The sequence below is a fragment of the Cariama cristata genome, unplaced genomic scaffold, assembly GCF_000690535.1.
Source record: "Cariama cristata isolate BGI_N322 unplaced genomic scaffold, ASM69053v1 scaffold5890, whole genome shotgun sequence".
Classification (NCBI taxonomy): Eukaryota; Metazoa; Chordata; class Aves; order Cariamiformes; family Cariamidae; genus Cariama; species Cariama cristata.
The window spans coordinates 66,544-76,799 of record NW_009592879.1 but is presented as its reverse complement, the minus strand read 5'-3'; positions in this window follow the sequence as shown (position 1 = coordinate 76,799).

Below are 10,256 nucleotides of genomic sequence, written 5' to 3'. Positions count from 1 at the left end.
AAGTGTCTGTCATTCAAATTGAAATGCACCACTCTTAAAAAAACAGATAGACACAAATTACACCACTGATGCTGGAAAAAAAAGCTGTTACCAGTTCAGGCTCTGAACTGGTACATAACTCACCTGATGTAGCGCTCTGCTGTGCTGCTGTAGGGACACCAGTGACACGGCACGCTCAGTACATTGCCCAACGAGAGTTCTTGTCTCCTCACTGTAATGGGGCGACGGTGCTCCAAGGGTGGCCAGAGATAGTAAATCTGGAAACAGGAGTCTTGTGCAGGGTACTCGGAGACATGTTCTCCATTTCCAACCTGGTGGAAAATAGAGTGACATAAGCACAGAACAAAACAGGAAAAAAACCCAACAGGGAGAAGATACAATGACATTTACAAAACCTGGAAACACTCCAGAAGTACTCATGGCTAACGTCAGAACAGGCATCAAAAATAACTCCTCATTCCAAACACAGGCAAAGGGCTTTTCAGGTATGACAGGCTACCAGATGGCAGAGCCCTTCCTCTGCCAGGGCCTCTGGCAGATCAGAGATCTAAAATTATCTGAGGTTAAGGGACCTCTCTGAGTTTCTGGGGAGGGATGCAGCAGAAAAAAATAGGAAATTCTTGAACATGGCCAGAAAAGGCTGCAAAAAAGCACAGAACGGTCTTTTGCAGGCTCACTGTGCTGCTTGGAGGATGGCAGAGATGCAGACATCATACCTGGCTGAAGAGGCAAGGCACAGGCTCCCAGGAGCACAGCCAGCGGCTGAACACCCTGTGCAATACTAAAGAACATAAAGGGTTGGTATCAAATTTATCAGGGCTACTTGGAATGCTTCCTCCTCTGTTTTGTTGTTTGTGTTGTGTTCGGGTTTTTTTGTTTGTTTGTTTAATTTAGTGCTCATTTAGTATTTATTATTTGTTTAGTATTTACATGTACTTTTATACTCTTTAATAAGGAGCAACAGGACATTATATTGGACTACTTGCCTTCCCTGAGAGCCTGCCGGGGCAGAGATCGCTTTGGTATCCAGGTCTCATTTGTGGCTGCAGGGAAAGCAATTCCCCCTCCTGCAGGGCCTAGGCTGTAGTTGGGGAAGAAGTCCTGAGAAGATCCACAGACAGTGATTACCCCTTTGGATGCCAGGGAAAGCAGAGACACCAGTGGAAGTAACATCATGGGCAGTACCTTTCCTAGTTCCCACCTTGGCTGCAATTCTCTGTCATGCTGAACTGCAAATGTGCTGAAAGGTGTGTAAGACAGATGTTAGATACAGGTGACCAGAATATCCAGAAAGCAGAGCCAGAGCCTTGGTCATCAGACACAATATACGCCTATCATAGTGTGCTAAAAAGTCAGAGCTTGACCAGTGGTGCAGGTAAATGAGGCCTGGCAAGTGGAGTAGAAACAGTCACTTTCACAAACCTCCTTTTCAAGAAATTACAGAGCTAAATAAACTCTAGAAAATCCTGGTTTGCTTTACTTCCACCCAGCCATTCTATTTTGCTTGTCTCAGCATGCAGATTCTGTAAAGCAGGTTGCTAAAATAAAGGAATTTGGTGGCTTGAGTCACCTGCCTCGTCACTTCCAAGGAGGCAGAACAGTGTCTGTTGCACACCGCAGCCTCTATCACACACACTCAGTAACTGCACGTTGGGCTGTATTTAAAACTCTAAAAATGAAAAGAAGTGACGGGTTTTGTAGCCTTTTATCTCCATGAATTATACAGCAGCTATTAAAGCAAATAGCTATTATTCAGTGCAAGTGGCAATCCTTGCTTTTCGCTCGCTTTGGTCAAATCATTTTAGTGTGTGTGATGATTAAGTAACTCCACTGAATCAAATAGCTCCTGGCTCGCATGTGTCAGAACCAGAGCAGCAAGCTTCAAAACGAATGGAGCTAAACTGGTGCTGTGAATGTCACAGATGTCACAGAAATGCAGCAGGAAGGAGGTCATCTAGACTGTGTCCTTACTCTGAGGCCCAATAAAGAAAGCTAGACTACCTCCTCCAGAGCTTTAGCTTCTTCTGTTAAATTGCCATCGAGGAAGGTTCTTCCCCTCCTCCAGCAAAGTGTCCCTCCCCTGGCTAGGCTTGTTCTTAAAAAGGTTGCATTAATATAAAAATCTTAATCTTCCATCTTTCCAATTAATTTATTTTTTTCTTGTCCTTCTGTGAATAGACATGAAAAACACTCTATCGCTACCTTTCTCAATGTTAATAATTTAAATGTCTGAGGATTAATCATACTGTTCCTCTTAGACTTTTCTTTTGTTGACTAAACCACCCCATTTTTTCAGTCTTCTTCACAGACCATGTTTTCCAGACCTCTGCTCACTCATGTTGGTCTCATTTCTATCATCAGCATCCTTCTCTAAGCCTATTCTAAAGGAGGCGATTTCTAGCAGTGATAGCTCCGTTTAATTCCAATTACTTGATCTATGCTTTGCCTATAAGGGTCAACTTTCCTACGAAGTTTGATTTAAATCCTTTCAAGCACACATTTTTGTGAGGATAGGGGGAAAATACATAACCTCTCTCTCTATTTTGCTGTGATAATCCACACACACGTTTCCATTTTGCGTAGCTGAGAAACAAGGACTTGCTACTGCTCTTCCTTCCATCTTGGTACCATCTCTAGAGCCCTTGCAGATCGAGCTCTTACACTGCACTGATGGGTGGATATGCAACACAAGGCTTCACTTGTTTCAGCTGCTAGTGCAAGAGGGAACACTGCTGCAGATTTCACTGCAGCCCAGGCATCTTGCTTTATCTGTTCTCTGACCATTTTCTCTTGTTTCTGTTCTTGCCCTGGTCTGCACTGTATCATGTGTTATTTTCAACCTTTTCCACAGGTCTCAGTTTTCACTCTGCAGGGCACAAGCACAGTCCTCAGATCTGCGCTCCAGGTGTTTTGGGAAGATGCATAGACCAATGTCCTAGAATTTATGCCCAGAATGTGCCCCAAATAGTGAGCTTGGCTTCAAGAGTTCCCAGTGGAAAATGCCATTGCCTAGCACACATCTCACAAACAAGCTGGATCACCCAGTCCACCCTTCCGCCTCCAGAAGAAACTTGAAGTCTCTGCCCTTGCCGCTGTGCTGACAGCTGTCGGGTTAGAACTGCTCTCCTCCCTCTCAGTGTCTGACTTTATGGGATTTCCCAGCTTCCCTTCAGACCCTGCAGGGTTCCCATTGCCCCAAACTCAGCACAAGACCTACAACTCAGCTTTGTCTCCCAAGCCAACAGAAAAGCATGAAGCCCATATCCCCAAGAAACAAAAAAAGGTGAAGAGCCAGCAGCGGGAGAGGGCTTTGACAAAGCCAGCACTGATGAAAAGCACCGGCCTGAAGAAGTGCTGCTGATACCATGACAATATGCAAGGCCTGTGGCTGTGGTCACACACAGGCAGCACCTTGATTATCTTCCTGAGGTCTCTCACGTGTGATGCTGGCTATTTGGGAGCTTCCATCCTTCCAAATGGTGAATCTCTGAAGATGTACCCTTTCCTTAACTATTTAAAAGACTTTCATTTTCATTTCTGCTAGCAATGTCTTTTGACCAGACTTTTATCCCATTCACTGTTACGCCCCACAGAGGAAGAGATGGAGTCAGGACATGCAGGGGACCCCTTCCACAGCCTCTGCTGCCAGTGAGCAGCACCTTTCAGCTGACAGGGTGGGTTAGTGCCTCAGCTCTATCTCACATTGACTAGCACAACTCTGGCTGGGTGTCAGCCAGGCTCGGCAGGACTAGAAATGCAATCTGGGGCCAGGTAATTTAGCTTGGGGTACTGATGCTTTCATAATTCAACTTACCTTATTCCTTTCCAGGTATCTTCCTTGTGAGACCGTCCTTCAGCAGGTATAAACTCTCTCCCAGCTCAGAGGTTACCAAACTGGCTCTCAGTTGGCACCTTCAGCAGCTACTTTCTGGAAGGTGGAAAAACGATAGGCAACAGCTTTGGGAACTCAGAGAAACTGGGGAACTTCTGCCACAAATTAGAGTTTGGCATGGTGACACAGGCTGAGACCATCTCAGCTCGTCACAGGAATGTTTCCACACCTTGTAACCAGCAAGAAATTCTCTGTCCTCACCATGCTGGTATTCCCCAAGCTCCTTCAAAACATTCATAAGAAGTGCTCATAATTTCCTACTTCTGCCCACCTCAGCAGAGGAAGGAACCTGGAAGGGCAGCAAAGACTCAGCAAACTAGATGTGGACAGCAAGCCATCCCCACGGTTTGGGGTTTTTTTGCCAGATAGCATATAACTCTCCAGCTTCACCCTGAGGCAGGGAACACATTTCATTTATAATGAAAGTGAAATTTAACTATCTTTTGCACCTAGACTGCAAACATTCAGCACAAAGACTTCATTTTGCACACTAGAAATGGGCTTCATGTATCTCAACTTGGGGCTCTACTAATACTGTACAGTTTCTACATGTGGATTAGCAGTTGTCATCTGCAGAGGATTAATGACCTGTAGAGGGTGAGTTGGCTTGTCCTACAGTGAGCCCCTGTGATACAACTGCAGGTACCTGGCTCTTCCCTTTGCCTATAAAGGGAGAAAGGCCTCACGATATGAGTATTACAAAGCTGTCCAGGAGCCCTGCCTGTTTCTATTCACAGTACTGAACAATGAAGACACAGACACAAAGAAAGTTGAGAATGCAAGAATTTCTATGCAAAGACTACCAGAATGAATAAAAATTTTGTCAAAATCTAGGAGGCGGGGGCAGTGAAATCATTGGTAGTAATCACAGCTAGTCCAGAGTCCAGGCTAAAATATCTCTGTTCTTGCTATCTGCAGAACAACAGACTGAATTAATCCTTTCCCCAGCTATTATGCCACTAAAGAGACACTGGTTTTGATGTGTGGTCTTGCAACTACTGGTTGTGTGAAATACCCATGGATGATTATGGATGTGTTGGAAGTAACCAGCTGGACCCACTATGAACGCATACATGGACTTCCATTAAGATACGGAAAAGAAGGTTGGTCACAGGGAAGTGGAGCTCTTCAAGATGATTAGCCATGTGGACTTGAACATCTGTGCTGCTGCTCTTCATCCTATTAGCATGGACCTGGGAATTTCAGTTTGAGAAGAACTGTGGTCATAAGGTGGTCCATATGCCAGTGTCCTGATGCAGTGGGGAAGACAGGGCGTAAATGCCCTTGAACCAATACTGCAAGGGTAAAAAAAGCCCCTGGTCTTCAGTAACCACAGTAGACAGTCAGTCAATGTATGAATGTACTTAGTTCTCCAGGTACTGATCTTTCCTGTAAAAAACTGCTACAAAGATATCGTGCTAAAAACAATAGACTGGGGTCTTTCGTTGACTTTCTGCTTTTCTTCTCACTTTCAGACTTAGGTTCACTTGTAAGTATACTCTTTTTTTTCCCAATAAACACTGTCTGTTAAACACATACAAGCTGTTAAGAATTTAACACATGAAAGGAACATTTCTTTTGATTTTAATCACAAAACTTTGTGGGTGAAATTTGATCCAATAAAGTCTTGTTAGTATCTGTTTTCATTCATTTGCCTGATTACATAAGAAGAAAACAAGCACATGTTCATATCGGACAGGGTGGGAGACTGAAGGGAATTCAGGATCTGCCAAATGGGATTCTGTTACCATTGATATGGCTGGTTAAATAAACAAGGAAAAGGATCTGTGTTCAGGGAAGCTGCATGTGGGTAATAGCACTGGGTTTGAGGAATTCAAGTTTTTTTTTTTCAAACAAAGCAGCCAAAACAAGCAAGGAAGGAAATTCTAAAACAATGAGAATGATGTGGAAACTCATATTGTTAAAAATACTTAGGACTAAATACAAACAATATTGACTCAATATGCAAAAAGTGATATGGACCTTCTTAAATGCATGTATCATCCTATTAGTATTTTTAAGGGCTAACAAATTCTCATAGAACTTTAACCATCAAAGATATCTGCTGGTCCTAAAATGTACAACAAACAAGCTTAGAAATTGTTATACGATCTTGTATTAGAAACCTGCAACAGATAGTAGAATTCTGTATTTGTGATGAATAAATATTTGAAAGACATCTCATAAACTAGCAAGTAGATTTTGAAATTTGAAAACAAGACTGGCTCTAGACTTCATGTGAACATGCATCTTCTGCACAAATAACTGCAGTGGCTTGTAGCACACAGTGTATTTCCTGCCTCAAGGCTTGCCCATCACTTGTCATCAACATAGAGTAAAATGGAGAAATACAAATGAGCTAAAGGAGGATGTGGGGAAGAGACACAATGAGAAGACAGACTGCAGTGTCAGTATGGAGGGATGTGAGGGAGGAAAGGCCCACTGAACTGATGGCACTGGTGTATTTGGGCAAAGTGTTCAAGCAGGATGAGCAAGGATGAGGCGAGGGAGTGTGGGGAATGTTTGAGACAACAGTGGATGAAGAGCTAAGAAGTATCAGAAGGCACTGAGAACAGATACTGAGATCAGGACTACAAACTGACCTCAAGACTTGAGAATGTGACTGCGTAGCAGAGAGTCTGGTAAGGGTGGAGAGGTACAAAGACATGACAACAGCAAGAAAAAATGGCCAAAATGTGAGAGTTGGCTGATAGATGACTAAAACCTTCAGCAATGGAAGCGGGCATAGAAAGAGCAGAGAAAGCTGGAACTAGACATGGAGGGAAACAGGGTACAAAAGGTGAACTCAAGGGTAGGAAATAGTTAAAGATAACACTCTGGGTTAAAGAACAGAAAGGTCTCTAGTGCAGGGGAGGAGAAGTCATGAAGGAAGGAAAGATGCTAGAGATAAAGTGGGCTTGGCCAGACGGCGGTAGCTGGTCGCACTATCTGAGCTGTAGGACAGGATGTAGCAAGAAGGCTCCTTTGCAGATTTCACGCAGTTTTCTGCTAATACATCGTGTGGTTGTTCCTGGAAGAAGTGGTTTTAAGGGTATACCAAAACATTAAAAATACACTGTTCCTCATCAAACATATGTTACCCACCTCCTTTAAGACTCAGCTATCCAGAAGCAAGATACTACTATGTGGAAACATAAGTAAGAGAAAGTAGCAACAGCAGAGATATCCTTGTGTCAACAAAGACACCAAAGCTGCATTCTGGAGTGTACATACTGGTGCCATCATCAGATGCTGATTTAAACCTTTTGTGCCCTAACTGATCTAAAACCAGTCTACATGGAGGAGGAACAACTTTACCAGATACCTGGAAGGTCTAATGGAAACGGAGTACCTAAGCTGTACAGTCCTTCTGCTTACACAATGCTGTAAATACAGTTCTCTAAAACATTCTACCCCTTTGTCTTATTTACTTATGGACCAAAAAAGCTGTAAGTAAGCTCAAGAGACTGAGGAAATTGAAGATTACCAACCTCAGCTTAATTTTAGTTAAATCCCAACTAAATCCATACAAAGTCTATCTCCCACAGCTTGTGACTGCCTGTTTTGTCCATTTGTCTTTTCACAGAATCATAGAAAGTCTTGGGTTGGAAGGACCCACAAGGATCATCGAGTCCAACTCCCTGCTCCTCGTAGGACTAACACTAAACCACAGGACTAAGAGCATCGTCCAGATGCTCCTTGAACTCTGACAGGCTTTTGCACTGCTATAAGCAAGCAGTCCTTGTTCAGAGGACTCCAGTTCTTAAAAAAGTCCGCAAGATTTTCCCTTCACAGACATTTCCCCAATTCTCAGTATTGCTTCTCGTTTCACTCACAAATAGCCAAAAGGGTCCTACAGGAGCACTCTCAAACTGATTGGGAGTTTTCCGTCTCCGCAGAAGGCCGAGATGCTGCAGCTGAACATTCTCAGGTAACCAGTGGCTCTGAAACACAGAAATCTGTGGATTAGGTATTTTACGGGCTCACAATGCACACACATGCAACTTCCAAGTTTTGGACAACTAGGGAAAAAAATTATCTTTTTTTTTGTAGGGAAGCATTTTCCATGGGTTTAACAAGTACGGGATAATTTTGGCCAGAAATATTTAAAGCAGTAAGGGAACATAGACTTCTACATCCCATAACCTTTAAAATACCCTGCTGAATGGTAAAACAGACTAGAAGCACTACAAAATGCTCACTTTGGTCCTTCACATACATACTTTCCCTCTTACTTCTTGCAGAAAAGTCCCTCTTCCCTCCAACACAAGTCTCTAGAGATGCCTGAGCAGTCCACTGGGCAGTTGTGCTTCTCCAGCTGGAATATCCATCTCAAGCTCTAATGTCCTTAGCAGTGTGTTCCCAAACACAAACTGTGCTTCATTTGCCATTAATGTGTCTCATGCTTCCAGAGCATGTCAACTATTGAACAAGTGAGTGAAGTGATCTTTGACTCACAAATTTCAGGGATTTTCACATGGAAAAGGTGCACACTGTTCCTAGTGTGGTAGCCCAGCTCCATCCTGAATCCAAAGGCAGCCAACACCTGATGTTGGAGACGAGGGGGAGCCTCTCCTATTTTACCTGATGATGTTTTCTTAAAGCAGAAGCTGTTTAGCTCTCCCATAAATTATCTCATACCATAAATCAAAAGCATTAAAACACTGTGATATTAATCTATTTGATTCCATAAGAGCCTGGTGCAATGAGTCTCATCAATAACTTAATTTTTCCTTTCCTAAGCACTCTCTCCTTTAGCATGACTTTCAGATCACACCATAGGGTGTCAGTCGCTGAAGAGGGAGCTGGGCTCCTCCTGTTTTCATAGAATGGTTTGGCTGGAAGGGACCTTAAAGACCATCTAGTTCCAATCCTCCGCTGCCATGGGCAGGGCCACCTTCCACTAGACCAGGTTGCTCAAAGCCCCATCCAACCTTGAACACTTCAAGGGAAGGGGCATCCACAGCTTCTCTGGGCAACCTGGTCCAGTGCCTCACCACCCTCACAGTGAAGAACTTCTCCCTTATATATAATCTAAATCTTCCCTCTTCCAGGTTAAAGCCATTGCCCTTTGTCCTATCACTCCATATCCTTGTAAAAAGTCCCTCCCCAGCTTTCTTGTGGGTCCCTTTTAGGTACTGGAAGACTGCTGTAAGGTCTCCCTGGAGCCTCCTCTTCTCCAGGCTGAACAACTCTGACTCTCTCAGCCTGTCTTCATAGGAGAGGTGCTCCAGCCCTCTGATCATCTTCGTGGCCTCCTCTGGACTCCCTCCAACAGATCCAAGTTTTGCCTTTGTGCAATACCAGCTTTTCACAGGCTAATGCCAATGCTTCGATCTATTGCTTTTCCTCATTCCGGTATGCAAGACGCACATTGCGTACCTTGCCATAGCTTCACCATCAGAGCTACACACTCCTCAGTTATGATATCTTTGGTTAAAAACATGCAAGTATTTTAACTACAGCTGATCAGAACAGCATCTGGGAATGAGAGAGCTGACATTAGTTTCCATGGCACTCTGTGTTTTGTTTTGGACATGTTTTAGGTTCCTAGTTTCTGTGGAATAACCATGTTTTCATTGTTCTGTTCTCAGTAAAAACCAATTCCACTCCCCCACCACTACCCTCCAAAAAAACCCCAACAGTCAATAAACTGTCCCTTCCACAGCTTCAGCAGGGGTAAGCACAGGTAGTCTGTCACTGGAGTGCCCATTCATCCATGTTACTCTTTAATGGATTCTTCACAATCCTCCAAATCTGAACTAACCGCAGCTGCGTGTCACACTTCATCAACCCACATTTCACTGTCTTTAGGACCCAAGTTAGCCTTTTAAGGACTTTCCCACTTGAGAAGCTTCTAAACAGCAGCTCTGTTGTCTACTGTTCTCTTCATACTTTTCAACAAATTGTTGTGACTGGAAAAACAGCATTTAGTTTTCTAAAACTTGCCATAGCTTCTCCCAGTCACCTTAAACTCCTGCCAGTACTTTCTTAAATCGTAATTTTTTTTCACCACTTTCCAGCTGATGCCATTCTCTCTTAGTTCTTATGGCAGCCTCTAGTACCAGCTTTCAAGAGACTCAGCCATGCAGATCTATATTTCTTCAGTCTAGCAACTCTTCATAATGATAACTTCACTTTAGTTTTAGTAACTAAACTATTTCACTCTGCACTGTTAGGTCAGGTTAATTCTGCCTGGCACTGGGGATTTGTAAAAACATTCCCAAGTTTTCCACCTTGCCTTGAACATGTCCAGTGCTGCCAGGATCTGATATTCAACAACTCTGGAGAAGCAACTGTTAGGATAAAATTTTTTGGTGAAGCTTACCACAACTGATTCTTTTTTTCCCCCCTCCTTTTATCT